The sequence below is a fragment of the Crocuta crocuta genome, unplaced genomic scaffold, assembly GCF_008692635.1.
Source record: "Crocuta crocuta isolate KB4526 unplaced genomic scaffold, BGI_CrCroc_1.0 scaffold216, whole genome shotgun sequence".
Classification (NCBI taxonomy): domain Eukaryota; kingdom Metazoa; phylum Chordata; class Mammalia; order Carnivora; family Hyaenidae; genus Crocuta; species Crocuta crocuta.
In genome coordinates, this window is record NW_027531504.1 from 6,855,231 (window position 1) to 6,868,069 (window position 12,839).

Sequence of the window (12,839 nt, forward strand, 5' to 3'; positions counted from 1 at the left end):
CGGCCCCTCCCGCCACAGCTCCGCTCGCCTCGCCTCCTTCCTCTAACGGCCGCTAGCTGGGGCCGGCGTCCGCGGCGTCGGTGACGTCGACGTGGGGGCGGGACTTCCTGCTTCGCGCGCTCTTAGGTCTCGAGACTCAGTCGGCCCTGCTGGGCTTGAGGGGCGGCGGGCGGCGGCCGGTGGGCTGCGGGTGGCGTTTCCACCGGTCCGCGGCTATTGGGCGGCCCCGCTACCCTGAGAAAGCCCGTTCGCCGAAGTGGAGCGAGGCTTTTCACCGCCGCCGCCGCCCTCTCTGCCCTCCGAGCTCTCCCAGGATACCTCAAATTTCCCTGGAGTCGGGAGCTCGAGGGGCGCGCTCGGCCCTCCTTTTGCTGCTTCTCCTATTCAGCTTGCGCCGCGAGCGGCCGCCGGAAGGGCCAGCACCTCGCGTGTGGGACCGCCTCCCTTAGCCCCAATGCCCGTGCGAGAAGAGTTGAGTGGGTGCCCGTGGTTGGAGCTGTGCAGGTGTCCCCCGGTGGCAAGTGTGGCCACAGCACCGAGCGCTGTTAAGTTTTATGCGCGCACGTTGCAAGGACTGTGTGTGAGTCTGGTAGGTAACCTCTTTTTATGGGGACGCTGTGTTGTCCGTAGTGTTGGAATACACTCCTTTTCTTCACAACTGGCCCTTGAATTTTTTGTCGTTACTACTTTTCCTGTAAAGTAATTGGAGCGGGTGTCAGAAACGTAGGCTGTGAGACGTGTTCTGGAGCCAGTTAAGTGCACGTGAAACTCTATGGAGCTTTTGAAAAACCTCTTTTTCTAAAAAGTTCATTTAAGTAATCTTTAAACCCAACGGTGGGGGGTGCGGGGTGGTGGAACTCACGACCCTGAGATCAAGAGTCCGCCCGGAGAGAAGCGTAGCATGCCCCCCCGACTGAGCCCGCCAGGCGCCCCTTTATGGAGCTCTTTGATGCACCCCAGAAGGTGCCAGGTAGTAAACTGGCTACATGTTGTGATACCTCCACTTTAATCTGAGATGAAAAAACTATGTTACCATTTTCTGTGACCCTGCAGACGAATTTAATAGCGATATTTGGCAGTCACTTCAGAGAGAACGTCTAGACTGTCTAAATGAATGCCGGGCTTAAATGGACACTGTGATAAATCCTTGCAGTCCAGCTTCTGTCTGTAATAAATGGGCACCTAGCTTTTAAAAATGCCCATTGCTACGTATGTTTAGAGCCTTAAGTTAACGTTATTATGAAGCTGTTTCAGTAAAAGCTCAAAGATGTCTAGGATGGCAAGAAACTTGTTCTTAATCTCTTATATATACTATACTTGAAAGTGTTTAGATCGAGCACAAAATGCTGAGTTTTAAAACTGAGTAGGTTGTTAAAGCAGTGCTTCTGTTACCAAGCAACATCTCTGTAAACAAGTCTAATATTCAACTAGAATATAATTAAATGTATCTATCCTACAATTATTTGGATTCAGAATTCTGTAAATTCATGGGTTTAGCCTGTAGGTGTTTACAGTTAATACACACCTTCTTTACTGAGGTTTGATTTCAAACTCATTTTGTGTGGAATCACTAGAATGATTTGAATTTCGGTGTCCTACAGGACTCTCCAGAGAGTTGCAAATGGATTTGAGTTATCCTTTGGTTATTTAGGACAGTTTATGCCTGGTATTTCCTTTCTTTTGAATACTTTCTAACCAGATGAAGGGTGCAGGTTATATTCAGAATTTTTTTTTTTTTTAAATAGGATAATACCAATTTAGGGTTACATAGAGTATTGGGAGATTGAAACAATATCCACAAGTGGTTTTTAAGCCTTGGTTGAGCCAATAACCTCAGTCTTTCTCCACCCACTGAACCCTTAATGATATAATTTGTAGGACTGTATGCAGGTAGTATACAGAGCACTTTTTCATGACTTTTTTTTGAGTGTTGTAACCTTTTAAGTATGTAAGGAAGGAGGGGAGAACGTTTGAGACACTATGAGACTGAGTGACTTCTTTGAAATCAAACTATTGGTAATGGGAATTGGAACTTGAAGTTTAACGTTCTCTACATCATGTCCTTTCTGCATTACAAAAATATTTTGACTTAATTTTAGTCTCCTCCCCCCTTTTCTTTTCCACATGCTGATGTTGAAGTAATGGAATATTCAAGTGTCGGACAAGACAAGCAGAGAAGAAAAATCCAGAATGACTCACGTTGTATGATAAAATCCTTAGTAAGCATAAGTCTGAATTTTGTCATGGGAAGTTCTAATTCCAGAAGCTTAGAAGAATGAAATATTAACAGAATGATTAGTTAATTGTCAGAATTCTTTGTGTGTGTTTTTTCTAGGTACTGTCTCTGCCTAAAGTAAATGGGTTTTATTTTAACTTTGTCATACATAATGTATTAGGCTCAATAATTAAATTTTGTCAGATTGTCTAATCTGTGTGTACTTTTAGGGAATGTGTATATGTATCTGTAAAAAAAAATTCCCAAAGTACTCTTTCCTACTGACTAAATTTCCCATTTCTTAATTTGAACTCTTCAAAATACATCTCAGTCTGCCTTTTCACAGACTTTTCACGTCATGTTCTTTATAGAAAAGCTATGCTATGTCAAGAATGGTTTCCTTACTTATCATCTAGACCTACTATGTGCTTTTTCCCTCCCTTCCAAGTCTTCATGTCTTTTTGCCTACCTAACCTGATTTCTTTCCTTCTTTCCCATACAATTCAACTCCACCATAATCTTTGGAGGGGAGGAAAAGTTCTCTCTCTCTTAGAGTCTCTCACTGTCCTAAGAATTAAATGGACATAAAACATTAACAGAGAAAAGCATACAAGTTAAAATTTTTTTTTACATTTACTTGGGGGCCTTCACAGGAGAATGAAGACTTGATGTGACCAGAGCAGAAAGCTTTTATGGGGTTTGTGTTTAGAGTAGTAAATTGTGGAGAAGTGACTAGGGAGGTAAAGGTTAGTTTAATAAGGCTTATTTGTACAGATTTCTCAGCTTTTTAAATTTAAATTAAATTTTTTTTTAAACATTTGTTTATTTTTGAGAGACAGAGAGCAAGTGGGGGAGGGACAGAGAGAGTAGGAGACACAGATTCCAAAGTAGTCTCCAGGCTCTGAGCAAGCTGTCAGCACAGAGCCCGAAACAGTGCTCAAACCCACAAACTGTGACATCATGACCTGAGCCGAAGTCAGACACTGAACCCACTGAGCCACCCAGGTGCTCCCAGATTTCCCAGCTTTGATGGTTGATAAGAATGTCTTCTTTATTCCTAGTACAGGGAGGGCACCTTTCACATGGGATTTTTATCTTCTGTTTTCAGAAAGAAAAAGGAGGGGCAGAGTGCCCCCTTTGCACCTGCCATTTCTCAAGTACCTGTAAATCATAATAATGAATACACTGAAATGGCATCTTTGGGGTAACATGTTCTGAACTTCATCTCTGAAATCCTATAGGGTATTTCCATTAGTCATACTCATCTGATCCTTTTACTTCATATTGTAGTTTATCATTTCTGTTTATGCCTCACCTTCCTAACTAGATTGTAAGCTCCGTAAGAGCAGGACACCAGATTTCAATGAGCTGTATCCTTAGTCTCTTACATAGAACTTGCTGAATAAATGTTTCTTAGAGAAATGTGCATTTCTACTTTTTTCTGCCTCTCAGTGTAGTAGAAGTAAAAGACATTCTTTGCAAGAGTAACTGAGGGAGGAAGGGCAGCTGTGAACCAGAAGAAAGGGGATTAAAGAGGGAATTCATTGGAATTGGAAGGAAAGATTCTATTTCTAGAAAGTGTGATATTTGAGAATTTCCCATGACAGTATCAGCAGTAAGGACTCCCTCAGGAATGCTCGCACTGCTCTCAAATGGGCTCGGGAGTTTGGTCAGTTTCCTGGTTCTTCCTTGGTAGAATCTTAATTTTAAAAGCACTTCCTCCCCCCAGCTCTCTTCTCCCTCCCTCTCCCTTGTATAATCTCTCTCTCTGTACCCCCCCCCATTTTATCCACTTCCATTGTACTTTTCCTCTGGTCAAGACTTATCATAAGTTAGCAGTTCTGTGAAGTTTTATTAAATTTTTCCATTGGGGCTGCCTCTGTGGGTCATGGAGAGATCACAGGCTGTGTAGTCAAGCTATTTTTTTTTTCGTCGTTTGACTGAGATGTAATCAAGTAGGAAAGAAATTAAGAAAATCAGGAAGTGCCCAGTTACTTGTTTTCTGTATATTGTAACTTCAGATTGCTTTTGGATATTAAAAATTTTTATTAATGTTTTTTATTTATTTTTGAGAGAGAGAGAGAGAGAGAGTGAGCGGCGGAAGAGTAGAGAGAAAGGGACACACAGAATCTGAAGCAGGCTCCAGGCTCTGGGCTTGAACCCATAAATCGTGAGGTCATGACCTGAGCCGAAGTCTGATGCTTAACCAATTGAGTCAGCGAGGTGCCCCAACTTTTGGATATTTTAATCCAAAATGAGTTCTATCATAGAGTTGAGAGGAACCAAAAGTATCCATTTATTTTAAGAATGTGCCTAGCACTCTCAAAATAGGTCTTTAAATAAGTTCTAGGTAATTTTTATAGTCTTGTTGTAAGTCCTGTATCTGATCCTTATGACAAACAGTTAACTGTATTTAAAGGTTTAAAAAGGCAGAGTTTCATAGTACTTTTATAAATTTTGGCTTGATTCATTTGTTTCTTAATAAGCTTGCTGTCCTAGCTTCTGAGTTGTTGCCCAGTAACACAGTCGCGAGATAACATAGCAACCACTGAAAACATTAGCAATGGACTATAGGGATTTTCCTGATAAAGTTGCAGTGCTTGTCTTTAGTGTTCACATTCAGTATGTTTTTCTCATCTGAATCTCATTTTGGTTTAAGGCAGACACTTGAGGTTTGTTAAACTTAAAAGGCATAGAATATAATTATATATTTTTGGAGTGCTGACAAATTATAACATGCACATTATTTTTCACATACAGGTGTGTGATATATATTGATTTATGTTGTATATGAGGATATGTGAAAAGACTGGTTCCATTAAAGAGGAATTTATTTGGGGTAGAAAAGCTATTAAGTAATAATTAACATCAGACTTCTCTACAGCTGGTATAGCCAGCAAGAGATGGGGTAGATGTAGTTGTACTAGTTCTTCTCCAAATAATATTTTTGTTACTTCTGGAGGTTCACGGGAGGCTTCGATCAGTGAGCATGAACTAATAGGCATTATGATTTTGTGGGAAGAGAACTGTGATTCAGGAGAGGAAGACTTGACTGAGTTAGTCATTTAACCTTTCTTGGCGTTTTTTCTTTTTTGAAAAAATAAATTCTTGAAGTTTCTTTCCAAAGTTGTATGTTTACATTTTTTTTTTGTTTGTTTACAATTTAAAGTACACTTTATTTCTCCTGTTAATTGGTTTAGTCAATTTTTGAGTGCCTTTTGTGGGTCTTGCACTATACTGGGTACTGGGGAGATTGTGAATAAGACATAGTGCCAAGTCTGAAGTAGTGCCTGGTGGAAGAAATGAATAAAATGAATAGTTGTTCGTAAGTCATGTATAGTTTTTTGTAATATAACATGGGAAGTGCTATAAAGATAAATAAGGGTATATTTTGGAGTGTAGGAAGGACATCTGAGTTAGACCTGCAGAAAAAATACATTATAATTGAAGAAATGCCAGATTAGAATTATGTAAATGTAATCTGAGAGTATACAGAGAAGTATTAAACCTAGTCTGGAGGTAATTAATCAGTCAGTCAGAACTGGGGAGAAGGTTCTGAATTGGAGAGACTCAAAAGTCCTTAGCAACAGTGGTAGGTCAGATCTTGGGTGTAGATGGGATTCCTAGGGAGAGTGTGTGGAATCAGAAGTGAATATTTGCATGTAATGGGCAGGTGGTAAAAGAGAGTAAGGAGGTAAACCACAGAAGAGTAGAATCTTGGAAGCCAACCATGGTAGGAATGCTTATCACATTTAGTTCATTGATTGTTTGCAAGTTGTTTGTCAAGAAACATTGTATAGCACTATAAATATAAATCCATCTGTACAAAGATGCTCTCTACAAAGATCTGAACTTGCAAATGGGGATAGATCAAGTCTTTGGTTAGCGTCATAACATAGAGAAAAAGTATATAGTTGACCTTTGAACAACATGGGAGTTGGGGGTCTTCCAAAAATCTCACTGTGATTTTAATTTCTATTTCCCTAAATACAAATGATGTTGTTTTCCCTGTTTATTAGCCTTTTATTTTTTTAAATTTTATTATTTTAAAAATTATTATTATTTTGAGAGAGGCAAGGAGAATGTGAGCAGGGGAGGGGCAGAGAGAGAGAGAGAGAGAGAGAGGGAATCCCAGCAGGAGAGAAAGAGAGAGAGAGAATCCTAGCAGGCTCCATGAGGTCACTGCACAGAGCCCAACATGGGGCTTGAACCCATGAAACAGTGAGATCATGACCTGAGCTGAAGTTGGACACTTAACTGGAGCCACCCAGGCAATTAGCCTTTCAGAAGTCATCTTTGGTGGAATGTGTGGTCAAATCTTTTGCCCATTTTTTAGCTGGGTTTTTTTTGTCTTACTCAGTTGTAAAAATTCTTTATATATTCTGGGTTAAAGTCTTCTTTTACAGACGTATTTACAAAGATTTTCTCCTAATCTGTGGCTTACTTTTTCTTATATTTGTGTCTTTGAAGTACAAAGTTTTTAAATGAAGCCTAGCTTATAATTTTTTCCTTTTATAGTTTATAAATAAAAAAGTGGTTTGTTTGGTTTTTTTTAGCCTCTTGGTGCTTACCACAGGCTGTGTTCCTACACTGTACAGAAAGAGGAGGCAGAGTAAATCCACCCATATACACTCCAGCCCAGGTGTTTTGCCTGGTCTGTATTCTGAATGGGGAGACATGGAGAAAAAGAAAAACAGTTTTTTTTTATGTTTATTTTTGAGAGAGACAGACAGAGCCCAAGTAGGTGAGGAGTAGTGAGAGGGAAACACAGAATCTGAAGCAGGTTCCAGACTCTGAGCTGTCAACACAGAGCCTTATGCGGGACTCAAACCCACAACCAGCGAGATCATGACCTGAGCCGAAGTCAGAGGCTCAACCGACTGAGCCACCCAGGCACCCCTGTTGTTTATAATTTTGATGATGTATTTAAGAACTTTTTGCCTGATCCAAGATCACAAAGATTTTCTTTCTCCTCCTTTAGATCCTTCATTTAGTTCCGGAATCCATTTTGAATTAACATTTGTATATGGTGTAAGTTATTACATTTTTTTTAATACCAAGTGGATGCCAAGATGGCATCTTTTGTTAAAAAGGCTATTCTTTCCCCCTTGAATTATATTGGCACCTCTGTAAAAAATCAGTTGCTTATAACATACTTATTTCTAGAGTCTCAATTATATTCTATTCATCTATATTTTTATCTTGACTACCACACTGTCTTGATTACTGTAGTATTACAATGAGTATCAAAATGGGTAGTGTTGGGGTACCTGACTGGCTCAGTGGAGCATGAGACTCTTGATCTCAGTGTTGTGAGTTTGAGCCCATGTTGGATAGAGAGTGTACTTAAGTAAAAGAAATAATTCAGGAGCACGTGGGTGGCTCAGGTGTTAAGTAGCTGGTTTTGGCTCATTTCATGATCTCACAGTTTGTGGGTTTGAGCCCCGTGTCAGGCTCTGTGCTGATAGCTCAGAGCCTGGAGCGTGCTTCGGATTCTTATGTTGCCCTCTCTCTCTGCCCTTCTCCTACTTGCACTCTGTCTCTCTCGCTCAAAAAAAAAAAAAAAAAAAAAAAAAAAAAAAAAAAAAAAAATTTTTAAGNAAAAGTAAATTTTTTTAAGAAAAAAATAAAAATTCAAAGAAAAAACCAAAATGGGTAGTATAAAGCCTCCCAACTTATTCCAAAGTGATTATAGGTTCTTCCCATTTACATATAAAATTTAGGATCCACTTGTCTATTTCTACAAAAAACATTTGCTATGATTTGATAAGATTTGCACTGAATCCATATATCAATGTGGGAAGAATTTTTAACTTGAGTCTTCAAATCCATGAATATGTGATATCTTTCCATTATTTACTAATTTCTCTCAAAAATTTTTTTTTGTTTTTAGTTTTCAGTATTTAAACCATGCACTTTCATTAAATTTATTCTGACGAATTTGGAGTATTTGATATTAGGAAGAGAATTTTCATAATTTGATCCATTGCTATTATATAGAAATGCACTTAAATTTTTTAATGTTTCTGGATATATGATCATGTCTGATAAGATCAGATTTTTCCAATCTGAATGTTAATACTTTCTGTTAATAACTTTTTGCTTTGCTGGGGTTCCTGGGTGACTCAGTCAGTTGAGCCTCTGACTTCAACTCAGGTCATGATGGGTTTGTTTTTTTTTTAATGTTTATTTATTTTTGAGAGACAGAGAGAGACAGAGCATGAGGAGGGGTATAGAGAGAGGCAGAACCAAAGCAGGCTCCAGGCTCCAAGCTGTCAGCACAGAGCCTGACATGGAACGCAAACTCATGAACCATGAGAACTCAGGTTATGATCTTGCGGTTCATAGGTTTAATCCTCGCATCAGGCTCTGTGCTACAACTCAGAACCTGGAGCCTGCTTTGGATTCTGTGTCCCCTCTCTCTCTGCCTCTCCCCCATTACTTGGGCTCTCTCTCTCTCAAAAATCAATATTAATAAAATTAAAAAAATAATTTTTTGCTTTGTTGTATGGGCTAGATCCTTTAGTAAGGTATTGAATAGAAGCCTTGAGAGTGCATTGTATTGCTCCTGGTCTTCAGGAGAAAGTTTGTAGATTTTCACTATTAAGTGTAATATTAGCTGTAGATGTCCTTTTTAGATTGAGGAAGTTCCCTTTTGTTCCTAGTTTGTTGAGTTTTGAATCATGAATGGGTGTTGGATTTTGTCAGATTTTTCCTTCTGCATCCAATGAGATGATCATATAGATTTTGTCCTTTATTCTTTTAATATGGTATATTACATTAATTAATTTTCAGAGGTTAACTCAATCCTGTATTCCTGGAATTAGTTTCACTTAGTCATGCTGTATAATTTTGTATATGTTGTTAAATTTGGTTTTCCTAAATTCTGTTAAGGAATTTTGTGTTTTTATTCATTAAGAATATTAGTCTATTGGTTTCTTGTGGTGCCTTTGTCCAACTTTGTTATCAGGGCAACACTGGCCTCGTTGAAGGAGTTGCATGATGTTTCCCTCTCTATTTTGTTTTGAAATAGTTTCCAAAGGACTGCTATTACTTCTGTACTATTTGATAGCATTCACCAGTGAAGCTGTATGGGCCTAGGCTTTTCTTTGTGGGAAGATTTTTAATTACTAATTCAGTTTCCTCACTTGTGTTAGTTCCATTTGGATCTTGTTTCTTTTCGAGTTTGATAACTTGTGTATTTTTAGAAATCAGTCCATTTCATATTGTTTAACTTGATATAAATTCCATATTTTTAAAATAGTCTTTTAAAATACTATAACATTGGTAATGATCTGTCATTCTTTATTTTGCTAATTTATATCTTTTCTCTGTTTTCTGATAAATCTAGCCTAAGTATGTCAATTTTGTTGATTTTTTAAAAAAAGGTTTATTTATTTTTGAGATAGAGAGTGTGTATGTGCATGAGCAAGCAGGGGAGAGTGAGAGTGAGGAAATCCAAGCAGGCTCCAGGCTGTCAGCACAGAGTCTGACATGGAGCTCAAACCCAGGCATGAGATCGTGACCTGAGTCAGACACTTAACTGACTGAGCCACCCAGGTGCCCCCATTTTTTTAATCTTTTTTTAAAGAACTAACTTTTGGGGCATTTGGGTGGCTCAGTTGGCTAAGCAACTGACTTTGGCTCAGGCCATGATCTCGTGGTTTGTGGGTTCAAGCCCTGCTTCAGGCTCTGCGCTGACAGCCCAGAACCTGGAGCCTGCATCAGATTCTGTCTCTCTCTGTCTCAAATAAATAAACATTATTTTTTTTTAAAGAACCAGCTTTTTATTTAATTGATTATTTTTCTATTTTTTCTATTTTCTGTTTCATTGATTTCTACTCTAACATTTCCCCCCCTTTCTTCTGCTTGCTTTAAGCTTAGTGTACTTCCCCACCCCAAACCCAATACTTGTTGCCTAAGGTAGAAGCTTAGATTATTGATTTGTGACCTTTTTTCTTTTCTGATGGATGTTTAAAGCTATACATTTCCCTCTGAGCACTGCTTTAACTACATTCCATGCATGTTGATACGCTGTTTTTGATTTTTTTAAAATAAACTTTTAAAAAATGTTTTTATTTCTGAGAGAGAGAGACAGTGTGAGCAGGGGAGGGTCAGAGAGAGAGGGGGGTTAAAGAATCTGAAGCAGGCTTCAGGCCCTGAACTAGCTGTCAGCACAGAGCCTGGCGCAGGGCTCGAGCCCATGAACCATGAGATTATGACCTGAGCCAAAGTCAGACGCTTAACCAACTGAGCCACCCAGGTGCCCCTGCTGTTTTTGTTTTCATTCAATTCAAATATGTTTAAATTTTTCTTGTGATTTATTTGACCTATGGATTATTTAGAAATTTGCTGTTGAATTTACCAGTATTTCAGAGTATTCCCAGCTTTTTCTCTGTTGTGGATCTTTGATTCTGTTGTGGTCAAATAATGTATTTTTCATGATTTCAGTATTTTGAAATTCACTGAGACTTCTTTTGTGGCCCAGCATATGGTTTATTGGAATGTTTTATGTGCGTTTGAAAAGAATATGTATTCTGCAGTTTAGAGGTGGAACGTTGTGTTAGTTTTATCAAATTCATTCGATAGTGTTTGTCAAGCTGTATCCTTGCAGATTTTCTATCTTGTTTTATCAATCATTATACTCTACGACTATTTTTGTTGTTTTGTCTTTCTCTTTTTGATTTTCTTTTTTTGCTTCCATGTGTTTTGGGGTTTTATTGTTAGTTGTGTATAATTATTATGTCTTCCTGATGCAGTGACTGTTTTATCATTAAGAACTAACCTTCTTTGTCTTAGTAATGTTTCTTGTTTTAAATTTTATTTTGTCTTTTTGGTTCTATAGCTACTCTAGTTTTCTTAGGGTTCTGTTTGCTTAGTATATTATTTTTCTATCCTTTAATTTTAACATTTTTATGTCTTTGAATCTAATATATATCTCTTAAAGGTAGCATACTTTTGGGTCTTGTTTTTTGTTTTTATTTAAATTCAGTCTTACATTCTCTGCCTTTTGAATTTGGTATCTAGTCCATTCACATTTAATATAATTGTTGATTTTATTGGGTTTACGTCTGCTATTTTGTTATTTTCTGTTTGTCTTATGCTCCTTCTCCTTCTTTTCCTCCTTTACTGACTTTGTATTAGTTTTTAGTGAACCATTTTAATTCTTTTGTTAATTTCTTTCAATGTTATTTTCATATTGGTTGCTCTAGGGATAATAATATACATTGTAACTTATTATAGTCTCCTTCAAAATGTTACTAAATTAATTCTGGTAAATTATGGAAACTTCAGTGTATCTCTTTTCCCTCTTTGTTGTTCTATTATTATCATACATATTATAGTTATACATATTATACACCCAGCCAAATACTATTTTATTGCTTTATACAATCTTATTTTTTTTAAGGGAAATAAAGAAAAGTAATGAGAGTAATTATATTTCTAGAATCTTTTCTATTTACCTATATAATTATATTTTCTGCATACTTTATTTTTTTTCCTGTGGATTTGTTACTTTCTGGTGTGATTCTTCAGCATAGAGGTCTTCCCTTAGTATTTCCCCTAACGCATGTTGGACAGCACCAAATTCTCTCAACACTTTATTTCACTGTCATTTATTTTTTTTAATGTTTTTTATTTATTTCTAGGAGAGAGAGAGAGAGACAGCGTGAGCAGGGGACGGTCAGAGAGAGAGGGAGTCACAGACTGAAACAGGCTCCAGGCTCTGAGCTGGCAGCCAGCACAGAGCCCGATGTGGGGCTTGAACCCATAAACCGCGAGATCATGACCTAAGCGAAAGTCGGATGCTTAACCGACTAAGCCACCCAGGCGCCCCTTCACTGTTATTTTTGAAGGATGGTTTTGCTAAATACAGAATCCTTAGTTGAGAGCTTTTTTGTTTCTTTAAATTCCATGGTTTCGTTTCCTGGCCTCATTGTTTCTGATGGGATGCCAGCTGTTAATCATGTCATTGTTCCCTTGTATGTGATGAGTTATTTTTCTCTTCCTCTTTTTAGGTGTTTTTTTTTTTTTTGTGGTCTATCAGCATTTTGATTGTGGTATGTCTTGGTATTGATCTATTTATTTATGTTGGATTTGCTGGGCTTCTTGTATAGATAAATTAATATTTTTCTTCAAATGAATTTGTAGGCATTATTTCCTAACCTTTTTCTCTGCATTTTTTTCAGTCCCTGATGCTCTTTCCTCTTCTTATGGAATTCTTATTTTTATATATATATACATATATATATGTTAATATGTATTTTATTATATGTATAAGTTAATATAATATAATAATAACATATATTATATATATATAAGTTAATATGCTTTACATCTTCCTGCAGAATCTGACATTCTGTTCATTTCTCTTTATTTTTTCTTTCTATTCTTCAGAGTGGATATTTCATCATTGATCTTCAGGTTCATTACTTCTGTCATCTGTCATCTCAAGTCTGCTGTTGAGCCCCTCTAGTGAGTTTATTTCAGTAATCATACTTTTCAACATGAGAATTTCCATTTTTAAAAGCAATTTTTGTCTCTCTTTTCAGTCATCTGAGTCATTGCCATCATACCTTTCATTGAGTTCTTTAAAGATGCTTTCCTTTTAGTTCTGTGAACA

General features: G+C 37.5%; 1 protein-coding gene and 1 non-coding gene across 2 annotated transcripts in view; both read left to right on the plus strand.

Moving 5' to 3' along the window:
- The first annotated feature begins 136 nt into the window (after positions 1–136).
- Positions 137–12,839, plus strand: part of CEP83 (centrosomal protein 83) — a 150,444-nt gene continuing 137,741 nt past the window's right edge. The window contains exon 1 of the mRNA XM_077772189.1: positions 137–589. The gene's annotated coding sequence lies outside the window, so the exon portion shown is untranslated. The remainder of the gene's footprint in view (positions 590–12,839) is intronic.
- On the plus strand, positions 6,770–6,896 carry LOC144238494 (small nucleolar RNA SNORA51). The gene has a single exon (XR_013337145.1). It is a non-coding gene; the product is annotated as a small nucleolar RNA SNORA51 (small nucleolar RNA).